Source organism: Nicotiana tomentosiformis, chromosome 12, assembly GCF_000390325.3.
Source record: "Nicotiana tomentosiformis chromosome 12, ASM39032v3, whole genome shotgun sequence".
Taxonomy (NCBI): Eukaryota; Viridiplantae; Streptophyta; class Magnoliopsida; order Solanales; family Solanaceae; genus Nicotiana; species Nicotiana tomentosiformis.
This window is the reverse complement of record NC_090823.1, coordinates 58360744-58371263: the sequence shown is the minus strand read 5'-3', so window position 1 is coordinate 58371263 and position 10520 is coordinate 58360744. Positions and strand designations below refer to the sequence as shown.

General features: G+C 38.2%; 1 long non-coding RNA gene across 1 annotated transcript; it reads left to right on the top strand.

Annotated features, from left to right (window-relative positions):
- Positions 1-8512: 8512 nt before the first annotated feature.
- On the top strand, positions 8513-10269 carry LOC108944212 (uncharacterized). Its single transcript, XR_011412845.1, has 2 exons — positions 8513-8820; positions 9672-10269. It is a non-coding gene; the product is annotated as an uncharacterized lncRNA (long non-coding RNA).
- The last annotated feature ends 251 nt before the right edge of the window (positions 10270-10520 follow it).

The following is a 10520-nucleotide window of genomic DNA, read 5'->3' as shown; positions in this document are numbered from 1 at the left end:
TCCCAGACCATTTCATTTAGCACTTCATGTATCTCCCGGTGCTTCAGGGAGTCACGGTCCTATTATGCCTTACTCTGGGAAGCCAGTATTCAGTGCACATTCAGCTCCTATCAGTGCATCACCACTCCAGAGTTACTACAGTGGTTATCCAGCCCATTTGGGTCAACTTCAACTTCAGTAGCCACGGCATCAGGATGGGTGTTATGAGTGTGGGAACATTGGTCACATCAGGAGGTATTGCCCTATATTGGCAAGTAACAGATCTCGGCAAGATTCTCATGCCATCATACCGGCACCGGTTGCTTCACCGCCTGCTCAGCCAGCTAGAGGTAGGGCTCAGGCAACTAGAGGTGGAGGTTAGGCCATTAGAGGTGGAGGTCAGGCCATTAGAGGTCGAGGTCAGATCGTTAGAGGTGGAGGCCAGCCAGTTAGAGGTCGTCCCAAGGACACAGTTCAGAGTGGTGGGGCCCAGCCCTGATTTTATGCTTTTCCAGCTAGGCCTGAGGCCGAGTCATCTAATGTTGTGATCACAGGTATTATTCCAGTTTGCCATAGAGATGCTTCAGTTCTATTTGATCCAGGATCTACTTATTCCTATGTGTCCTCCTATTTTGCTTTATATTTGGTTGTGCCTTGTGATTCTCTGAGTGCTTCTGTGTGTGTATCTACACTGGTGGGAGACTCTGTTATAGTAGATCATGTCTATCGTTCGTGTGTGATTACTATTGGTAATTTTGAGACTAGTGGGTATCTTCTACTTCTTGATATGGTAGATTTTGATGTCATCTTGGGTATGGATTGGCTGTCACCTTATCATGCTAAATTAGATTGTCATGCCAAGACAGTGACTTTAGCCATGTCGGGGTTACCTCGGTTAGAGTGGAAAGGAACTCCTGGTCATTCCGCCAGCAGGGTTATTTCTTATATGAAAGCTCGGCATATGGTAGAGAAAGGGTGTCTAGCCTATTTGGCTTATATTCGCGATCCCAGTGCGAATGTTCCTTCTATGGACTCAGTACCAGTTGTTCGTGAATTTCAAGAAGTATTTCCTACAGATTTGTCGGGGAAGCCACCCGATAGAGATATTGACTTCTGTATTGATTTGGCTGCAGGCACTCAGCCCATTTCTATTTCACCATACTGTATGGCCCTGCCAGAGTTGAAAGAATTAAAAGAGCAGTTACAAGACTTGCTTGACCAGGGATTCATTAGACCCAGTGTCTCGCCCTGGGGTGCACCAGTATTATTTGTAAAGAAAAAAGATGGCTCTATGCGGATGTGTATAGACTATTGGCAGTCGAATAAGGCCACTATCAAAAACAAATATCTGCTGCTAAGAATTGATGACTTATTTGATCAGCTTCAAGGTGCCAAGGTATTTTCGAAGATCGATTTGAGGTCTGGTTACCATCAATTGAAGATTAGGGCATCTGATGTCCCTAAAATAGCTTTTCGAACTCGGTATGGGCATTACAAATTCCTACTGATGTCATTTGGGTTAACAAATGCCCCAGCAACATTTATGGATTTGATGAATTGGGTGTTCAAGCCTTATTTGGATTCTTTTGTGGTTGTATTCATTGATGATATATTGATTTACTACAGAAGTCGAGAGGAACATGAGCAGCATCTTCGAAGTGTGCTTCACACCTTGAAGAATAATCAGTTATATGCCAAGTTTTCAAAATGTGAGTTTTGGTTAGATTCAGTTGCCTTTTTGGGGCATGTTGTATCGACAGAAGGCATAAAGGTGGATTCTAAGAGGATTGAGGTTGTTCATAATTGGCCTAGACCTACTTCAGTTACAGAGATCCGGAGTTTCCTGGGTTTAGCAGGTTATTATCGTCGGTTCGTGGAAGGGTTTTCATCTATAGCAAGCCCATTGACTAGAACGACCCAGAAAGGTGTCCCATTCAGATGGTCAGACAAGTGTGAGTTGAGCTTTCAGAAGCTCAAGACCGCTTTGACTACGGCGCCAGTGTTGGTATTACCCATAAGTTCAGGATCATATATAGTATATTATGACGCATCTCACATTGGGCTTGGTGCAGTATTAATGCAATATGGCAAGGTAATTGCATATGCATTGCGGCAGTTGAAAGTTCACGAGAAGAATTATCCTGTTCATGACTTAGAATTGGCAGCCATTGTTCATGCGCTGAAGATTTGGAGACATTACCTCTACGGTGTCTCATGTGAGGTATTTACTGATCATCGTAGCCTTCAGTATCTGTTCAAACAAAAGGATCCTAATTTGAGGCAGAGAAGATGGTTGGAGTTGTTGAAAGACTATGATATCACCATTTTGTATCACCCCGGAAAGGCCAATGTGGTGGCCGATGCTTTGAGTAGAAAGGCTGTGAGTATGGGCAGTCTTGCGTATATTCCGGTTGGTGAGAGGCCATTAGCTACAGATGTTCAGACTTTTCCTAATCAGTTTGTGAGGTTAGATGATTCAGAACCTAGTCGGGTTCTAGCTTGCACAGTCGCTCAGTCTTCTTTATATGAGCGCATCAGAGAGAGGCAGTATAATGATCCTCATTTACTTGTCCTTAAGGACATGGTGCGGCACGGTGATGCCAAATAGGTTGCTGTGGGGGAAGATGGGGTTCTGTGAATGTAGGGTCGTATTTGTGTGCCTAATATAGATAGGCTTCGTGACTTAATTCTTGAAGAAGCACACAGTTCTAGGTATTCTATTCATCCAGGTACCGCCAAAATGTATCAAGATTTGCGAAAACATTATTGGTGGAGGAGAATGAAAAAGGATATAGTTGCATATGTAGCTCGGTGTCTGAATTGTCAGCAAGTTAAGTATGAGCATCAGAGACCTGGTGGTCTGCTTCAGAAGTTAGAAATTCCTGAGTGGAAGTGGGAGCGTATCACTATGGATTTTGTTGTTGGGCTCCCACGGACTCAGAGTAAATTTGACGCATTTTGGGTCATTGTGGACAGGTTGACCAAGTCAGCACATTTCATTCCAGTGGCAGTTACCTATTCTTCAGAGAGGTTAGCTGAAATTTACATTCGTGAGATTGTCCGCCTTCACGGTGTGCCAGTGTCTATTATTTCATATCGAGTTACGCAGTTTACATCATATTTCTGGAGGGCTGTACAACATGATTTATGCACGCGGGTGGAGTTGAGTACAGCATTTCATCCACAGACAGACGGATACTCAGGGTGCACTATTCAGATATTGGAAGATATGCTCCGCGCTTGTGTTATAGATTTTGGAGGTTCTTGGGATCATCTCTTGCCACTTGCGGAGTTTGCTTATAATAATAGCTACCAGTCGAGCATTCAGATGGCTCCATATAAGGCGTTATACCGAAGGCGATGCCGATCGCCAATTGGTTGGTTTGAACCGGGAGAGGCTTGGTTTTTGGGTACCGATTTGGTACAGGATGCCTTGGATAAGGTCATGATTATTCAGGATCGACTTCGCACAGCTCAGTCTAGGCAAAAGAGTTATGCCGACCGTAAAGTTCGTGATATTGCATTCATGGTTAGAGAAAGAATATTGCTCTGGGTTTCACCTATGAAAGGTGTAATGAGGTTCGGAAAGAAGGGCAAGTTGAGCCCTAGGTTTATCGGACCCTTTGAAATTCTTGAAAGGGCAGGTGAAGTAACCTACATGCTTGCATTAACACCTAGTTTATCAGCGGTTCATCCGGTGTTCCATGTGTCTATGCTCCGAAAATAGCATGGTGATCCATCCCATGTGTTAGATTTCAGCTCAATCCAATTGGACAAAGATTTGACTTACGAGGAGGAGCCGGTGGCTATTCTAGCCCGGCAGGTCCGACATTTGAGGTCTAAGAGTTATCCTTCAGTTCGGGTGCAATAGAGAGGTCAGCCGGTAAAGGCATCTACCTGGGAGTCTGAGTCAGACATGCGGAATAAATATCCACACATTTTCTCCAACTCAGGTACTTTTTCTAACTTCGTTCGAGGACGAACGTTTGTTTTAGAGGTGGAGAATGTGATGACCCAATATGTCATCTTTAAATTTAATAAGTAATTCGGTGTTCTAAGACCTCAAAAATCACTATTTATCATTCCTCGACTTGTGTGCGCAGTCCGTAAAATTTTCCTGAAAGTTTTCATGTGAAAAAAATGGATTAAAATGAGAAATAGAGCTTTAAAACTCAACTAACTTAACTTTGGTCAACATTTTTAGCTAACAGGCCCGGATCAGTATATTTTGACAGTTTTGGTAGTGTCGTATCGTGATTTGGGACTTGGGCGTATGCCCAGAATTTAATTTGGAGGTTCCTAGCTCAAGTTATGACCATTTAACGGAACTAGCAATTTAAAGGCTAAAGATTTACAAGTTTGACCACGGGGTTGACTTTTTGATATCAGAGCCAGAATCTGATTCTGGAAATTTGAACAGCTCCGTTATGTCATTTATGACTTGTGTTCCAAATTTGAAGTCATTCCGGATTCATTTAATATGTTTTGGCACGAAATTTGCAAATTGAATAGTTTAAAACTCAAAGTTCGAATCGGGGTGTGAATTATAATTTTGATATTGTTTGACGTGAAGTGAAACCCCGAGTAAGTCTGTATTATGTTTATGGACTTGTTGGAATATTCGGAGGAGGTCCCGAGTGGCTCGGATGAGTTTCGGACGAGCCACAGAGCAATTGGAACCTGTTGCCCACTGCTGGTTCTGGTGTGTCGCATCTGTGACATTTTGTGCGCAGGTGCGTGGTCGCTCTTGCGGAATTTCAGCTGCTTCTGCGACTTTGGTTAGCCTTGCCGAGCTCCGCTTTTGCGGAGTAATAAGCACAGGTGCGAAACCGCATCAGCGATGGACGAGCCGCTTCTACGAAGAAGACAACTTCTGCGGTCACTGGGCGCAGATGCGGCCACTGGACAAGCTGCCCTGTTCCGCAAATGTGAGCTTTGTCTCGGAAATGCGAGGCCGCATGTGCGAAAATATATCCCGCAAATGCGAAAATACTGGGCAGAATACATAAAATCGGGTCTTAGCCATTTTTACTCATTTTTGAGCTTCAAGTCTCGAATTTGGGCGATTTCAAGGGGGATTTTCACGACTTTGATTTGGGTAAGTGTTCTTTAACCAAAAGTGATTATATTTCACAAATCCATGTCTATATTCATCATTTATTTCGGATTTAGATGGAAGAAATTGGACTTTTTATAAAATCTTTCAAAAACGAAAAGTTAAGATTTGAAGGTACATTTGATATCGGAATTGGACAATTTTTGTATGGTTGAACTCGTATTGAAACGAGTGTTCGAATTTCGCGAGTTTTTGTGGGATTTGAGATGTGGGTCCCACTGTCAAATATTTAAATAAATTTTGGATTTTAATCCGAAAAATTAGTAAACTTCATATGGAATTAATTCTTATGATTAGTATTGAATATATCAAATTGTTTGTGAATAGATTTGAAGCTTTCAGAGACAAAATTAAAAGGAAAAGTTATGGTTGAATAATTAATTGGAATTTGCAAAGCGAGGTAAGTGTCGTGGTTAACCTTGACTTGAGGGAATAGAACCCTTAAATTATTTGTTATGTGAAATGCATGTGAATGACGTATAGGCAAGGTGACAAGTGTCTATACGTCATAAAATTTATTGGTTGCCTGCTTACTTGAAAAATCATAAATGATTTTAAACCATAAATTAATTATTTCTCTCCTATTCTTTGCCAAATATTAATTCTTAAATTTCTGTAATAATTGCTACATGCTTATTTGAATTATGTGCACTAATTGCTACTTGACATTTAGCATATTAAATATTAAACTGTCTATTTTCTCCCTAATTTTCAAAATAAATTGTTATTGCCATTGTTTGTTCATAAATAAATTATAATTATTGTGTGCCTTGATGTTTAATAGTTCTCGTTGGACGTGATATTTATTGGAGTAATTTTTATTCACATTATGAGTTGTTTAAAGTTAAATATATTGGGGGAACGGATTGCACGCCGCAACAGAAATGAAAGTAAAAGTCAATATTTGGGGGATCGGATTGCACGCCGCAATAGACTTATTTAAAATTCAATATTGGGGGATCGGATTGCACGCCGCAACAGACTTATTTAAAAGTCTATATATATACTTGATTGAAATAATATATGACAGACTTGATTAAAAGAAATATATATATTGGGAGAGCGGGTTGCACGCTGCAACAGAATTAAATGTGAATATATTGTCAGAGCGGGTTGCACGCTGCAACAGAATTGGTTGAAATGTTAATGGATTATGACTGCTGAGTTGGCTTCAATTATTATAAATGAATTATGTGCACTAATTGCTACTTGACATTTAGCATATTAAATATTAAACTGTCTATTTTCTCCCTGATTTTCAAAATAAATTGTTATTGCCATTGTTTGTTCATAAATAAATTATAATTATTGTGTGCCTTGATGTTTAATAGTTCTCGTTGGACGTGGTATTTATTGGAGTAATTTTTATTCACATTATGAGTTGTTTAAAATTAAATATATTGGGGGAACGGGTTGCACGCCGCAACAGAAATGAAAGTAAAAGTCAATATTTGGGGGATCGGATTGCACGCCGCAATAGACTTATTTAAAATTCAATATTGGGGGATCGGATTGCACGCCGCAACAGACTTATTTAAAAGTCTATATATATACTTGATTGAAATAAATATATGACAGACTTGATTAAAAGGAATATATATATTGGGAGAGCGGGTTGCACGCTGCAACAGAATTAAATGTGAATATATTGTCAGAGCGGGTTGCACGCTGCAACAGAATTGGTTGAAATGTTAATGGATTATGACTGCTGAGTTGGCTTCAATTATTATAAATGAATTATGTGCACTAATTGCTACTTGACATTTAACATATTAAATATTAAACTGTCTATTTTCTCCCTGATTTTCAAAATAAATTGTTATTGCCATTGTTTGTTCATAAATAAATTATAATTATTGTGTGCCTTGATGTTTAATAGTTCTCGTTGGACGTGGTATTTATTGGAGTAATTTTTATTCACATTATGAGTTGTTTAAAATTAAATATATTGGGGGAACGGGTTGCACGCCGCAACGGAAATGAAAGTAAAAGTCAATATTTGGGGGATCGGATTGCACACCGCAATAGACTTATTTAAAATTTAATATTGGGGGATCGGATTGCACGCCGCAACAGACTTATTTAAAAGTCTATATATATACTTGATTGAAATAAATATATGACAGACTTGATTAAAAGGAATATATATATATTGGGAGAGCGGGTTGCACGCTGCAACAGAATTAAATATGAATATATTGTCAGAGCGGGTTGCACGCTGCAACAGAATTGGTTGAAATGTTAATGGATTATGACTGCTGAGTTGGCTTCAATTATTATAAATGAATTATGTGCACTAATTGCTACTTGACATTTAGCATATTAAATATTAAACTGTCTATTTTCTCCCTGATTTTCAAAATAAATTGTTATTGCCATTGTTTGTTCATAAATAAATTATAATTATTGTGTGCCTTGATGTTTAATAGTTCTCGTTGGACGTGGTATTTATTGGAGTAATTTTTATTCACATTATGAGTTGTTTAAAGTTAAATATATTGGGGGAACGGGTTGCACGCCGCAACGGAAATGAAAGTAAAAGTCAATATTTGGGGGATCGGATTGCACGCCGCAATAGACTTATTTAAAATTTAATATTGGGGGATCGGATTGCACGCCGCAACAGACTTATTTAAAAGTCTATATATATACTTGATTGAAATAAATATATGACAGACTTGATTAAAAGGAATATATATATTGGGAGAGCAGGTTGCACGCTGCAACAGAATTAAATATGAATATATTGTCAGAGCGGGTTGCACGCTGCAACAAAATTGGTTGAAATGTTAATGGATTATAACTGCTGAGTTGGCTTCAATTATTATAAATGAGTTACCTATTTTATTTCAACTATTTGTTGTTGTCATTAATATTGCGTACAGGTTAATGTAAGTGAACCGCCTTAGCCTCGTTACTACTTCGTCGAGGTTAGGCTCAGCACTTACCAGTACATATGGTCGGTTGTACTGATACTATACTCTGTACTTCTTGTGCAGATTTTGGAGTTGGTCCCAGCGGCGTACCATAGACTTGCTCGGATTTCAGCTACTTAGAGGAGAATTGAGGTATAATTGTATGGCGTCTGCAGTTTTAAAGTCCCCGTCTATTTTACTTTAGCTGTGTGTTTATTCTCAGGTACCTTTATTTTATTCAGACCTTTATTTATATTATTCTAGAAGCTCGTGCACTTGTGACACCAATTCTGGGATGGTATTTAGATACCGTTATTTTTTTATGAATTATTCACTATATTTCAGACTTTACTTCCACAATTGTTCTTTGTTATTAATAAATTTAAAAATTATTTAAAAAATGGATAATATTATTCTAACGTTGGCTTGCCTGGAGTAAAGAAAGTTTTTGAGGAGGGATATATATATATATATATATATATATTACATATATTGACTTCTTTTTCTTTTTAATCTTCTTTCTTTTGTGCGTTTAAATAATTAGTGATGGAATCATGGTAAGAATGTAGTAACATAATAAAGTTGGTATGATTTCAGGAAAAAGGAGAGCCATTTCAAACTCCACAAATCCACAAGCAGTGGATGAGCTCGCTAGGAGTCAGCCGACCGATGAGCAAGGCCAGCTAATCATGCCATCGGAGGAAGAAACTCTCTCATTGTGGTTGAACGTGGTTGGAGGCGTGTATAAGGGTAGAGCATATGGCCTTTCCTCCGAGCGCAATTTTCATCGTCTCGCGTGTGGACTACAAGGTATATACTTTTTGGTTAATAAGCTCTTCTTTTTGTTAAGAAACTCTAAGGTTTGCAAATACTACTTTATAGGCTATCCTTTCTAGCTAAATGTTTTAAGTCTTCTGTGAGAACCCTTAGAAATACACTTTGTATAACAATTATAAGACCTCAGTTAAAGAATCTGAATCTATTGTACTATCGTAATGTCACTCAATATATGCACATAAATGATTAAAAGTTGCATTTTCATAAGATGTGTAGCCTCCAGTCTGTTATTAGTAAGGATAAATTGGATTTTTAGAGGTATAAGAAAGACGACAGGAGATGCAGATTCTTCTTGTGGTCAGAGAGGCTAAAATGCTAAAGGTGTTTAAGAGGGAGTTACTGGTGCACTCTTTTGACCCTGAGTTTGCTTGGTCACCAAATTGATTTATAACATTCGGCTCCAAGTCATAGTAGAAATTTAGCATCACTAGGAATCAAATGGTTGGACAACTTTCACTTACAATTTGTTGACAATGCCACTCTTTACGGGAAAAGTTAGACAACTTTAGTTTTTCTAGTGTTAATAGTTATGTTTTTAGCAATTTCAAATTTATCAACTTGCCTGTTACAAAATCAACTCCCTCCATATCATAAGAATTAATTGAACTAGTTAGTTTTAAGTAGTTGAAGATGTTCTCTACCATATTAAGAGTATCCCTATATCTAGTGAAAGTAATATGCTGCTCAAAACTGAACCGAAGTTTCTACTCCATGGTATGTATAGTAGTCGATGTTCCCTAGTTGAAGTTTATGAAGTTAGGTGCTGAATTATTTAATTCTAACTCTTCGTGTAATATTTTCACTTCTCTTTTGTGGATTATAAGGTATTGGGACATCCGCTACCATGCAAAATGAGGACCTTGAGGAGATACGGCGAATGATTCAACAACTTTTTTGGAACTATGCGGTTGAACTAGAAAAAAGAAAGCATGAAGAGAAGATTAGAGACGCACTTAGGAATGACATCGACTCCCTCAAGGCTCAAGTGAACCACTTAATCGATTTGCCCCACTCTCCGCCAAAAAGTCACATTCATGAAGAGGATGAAAGTGATGGAAATAATATAAATGATGAAGAAGATAAGGGAGAATCCGAAGATGAGGAGTGATTTTATATTTGGTTGGATTGTTGTTTAGTTGGATGTTAACTTTGAATATTACATTTTAAAGTTTGGTTGGATAGTTTTGATGTTTGATGGGATAACTTGGATCTTTGGATAGTTTATAAAGTTTTGTTGTTGTTAAGTTGAGTTTTATTGTTGTTGCATTTTTGTTTCTATTGTAATGTTCTGGCTGGCAGGTCTATTGTAATATTATGGCTGGCAGGTGGTGAAGCAAAAAATAGGCACTCCCTGGCAAAACTGTACCAGATTTACCGAGGGACTTACCGACAGAGTCCGTCGGAACAATTATTCATTTTTAATCCAGCATTTTTAATTAGCGAGGGAGTCCGTCGGTAGTCCTGAACCAAATTTTCAAATTTTGTTGAAAATACCGACGGATATCCATCGAAATATGAATTTATTCATATTTTTAATTTTTAAATTACTAAATTAAAATTCTAAACTTACCAATGGTGTCCCTTACCTATGGACATTCGTCGGTATTGATATTATTAATATTATATTATTTTATAATATACCGACGGATATCTATCGGTAAATAAAATTATTT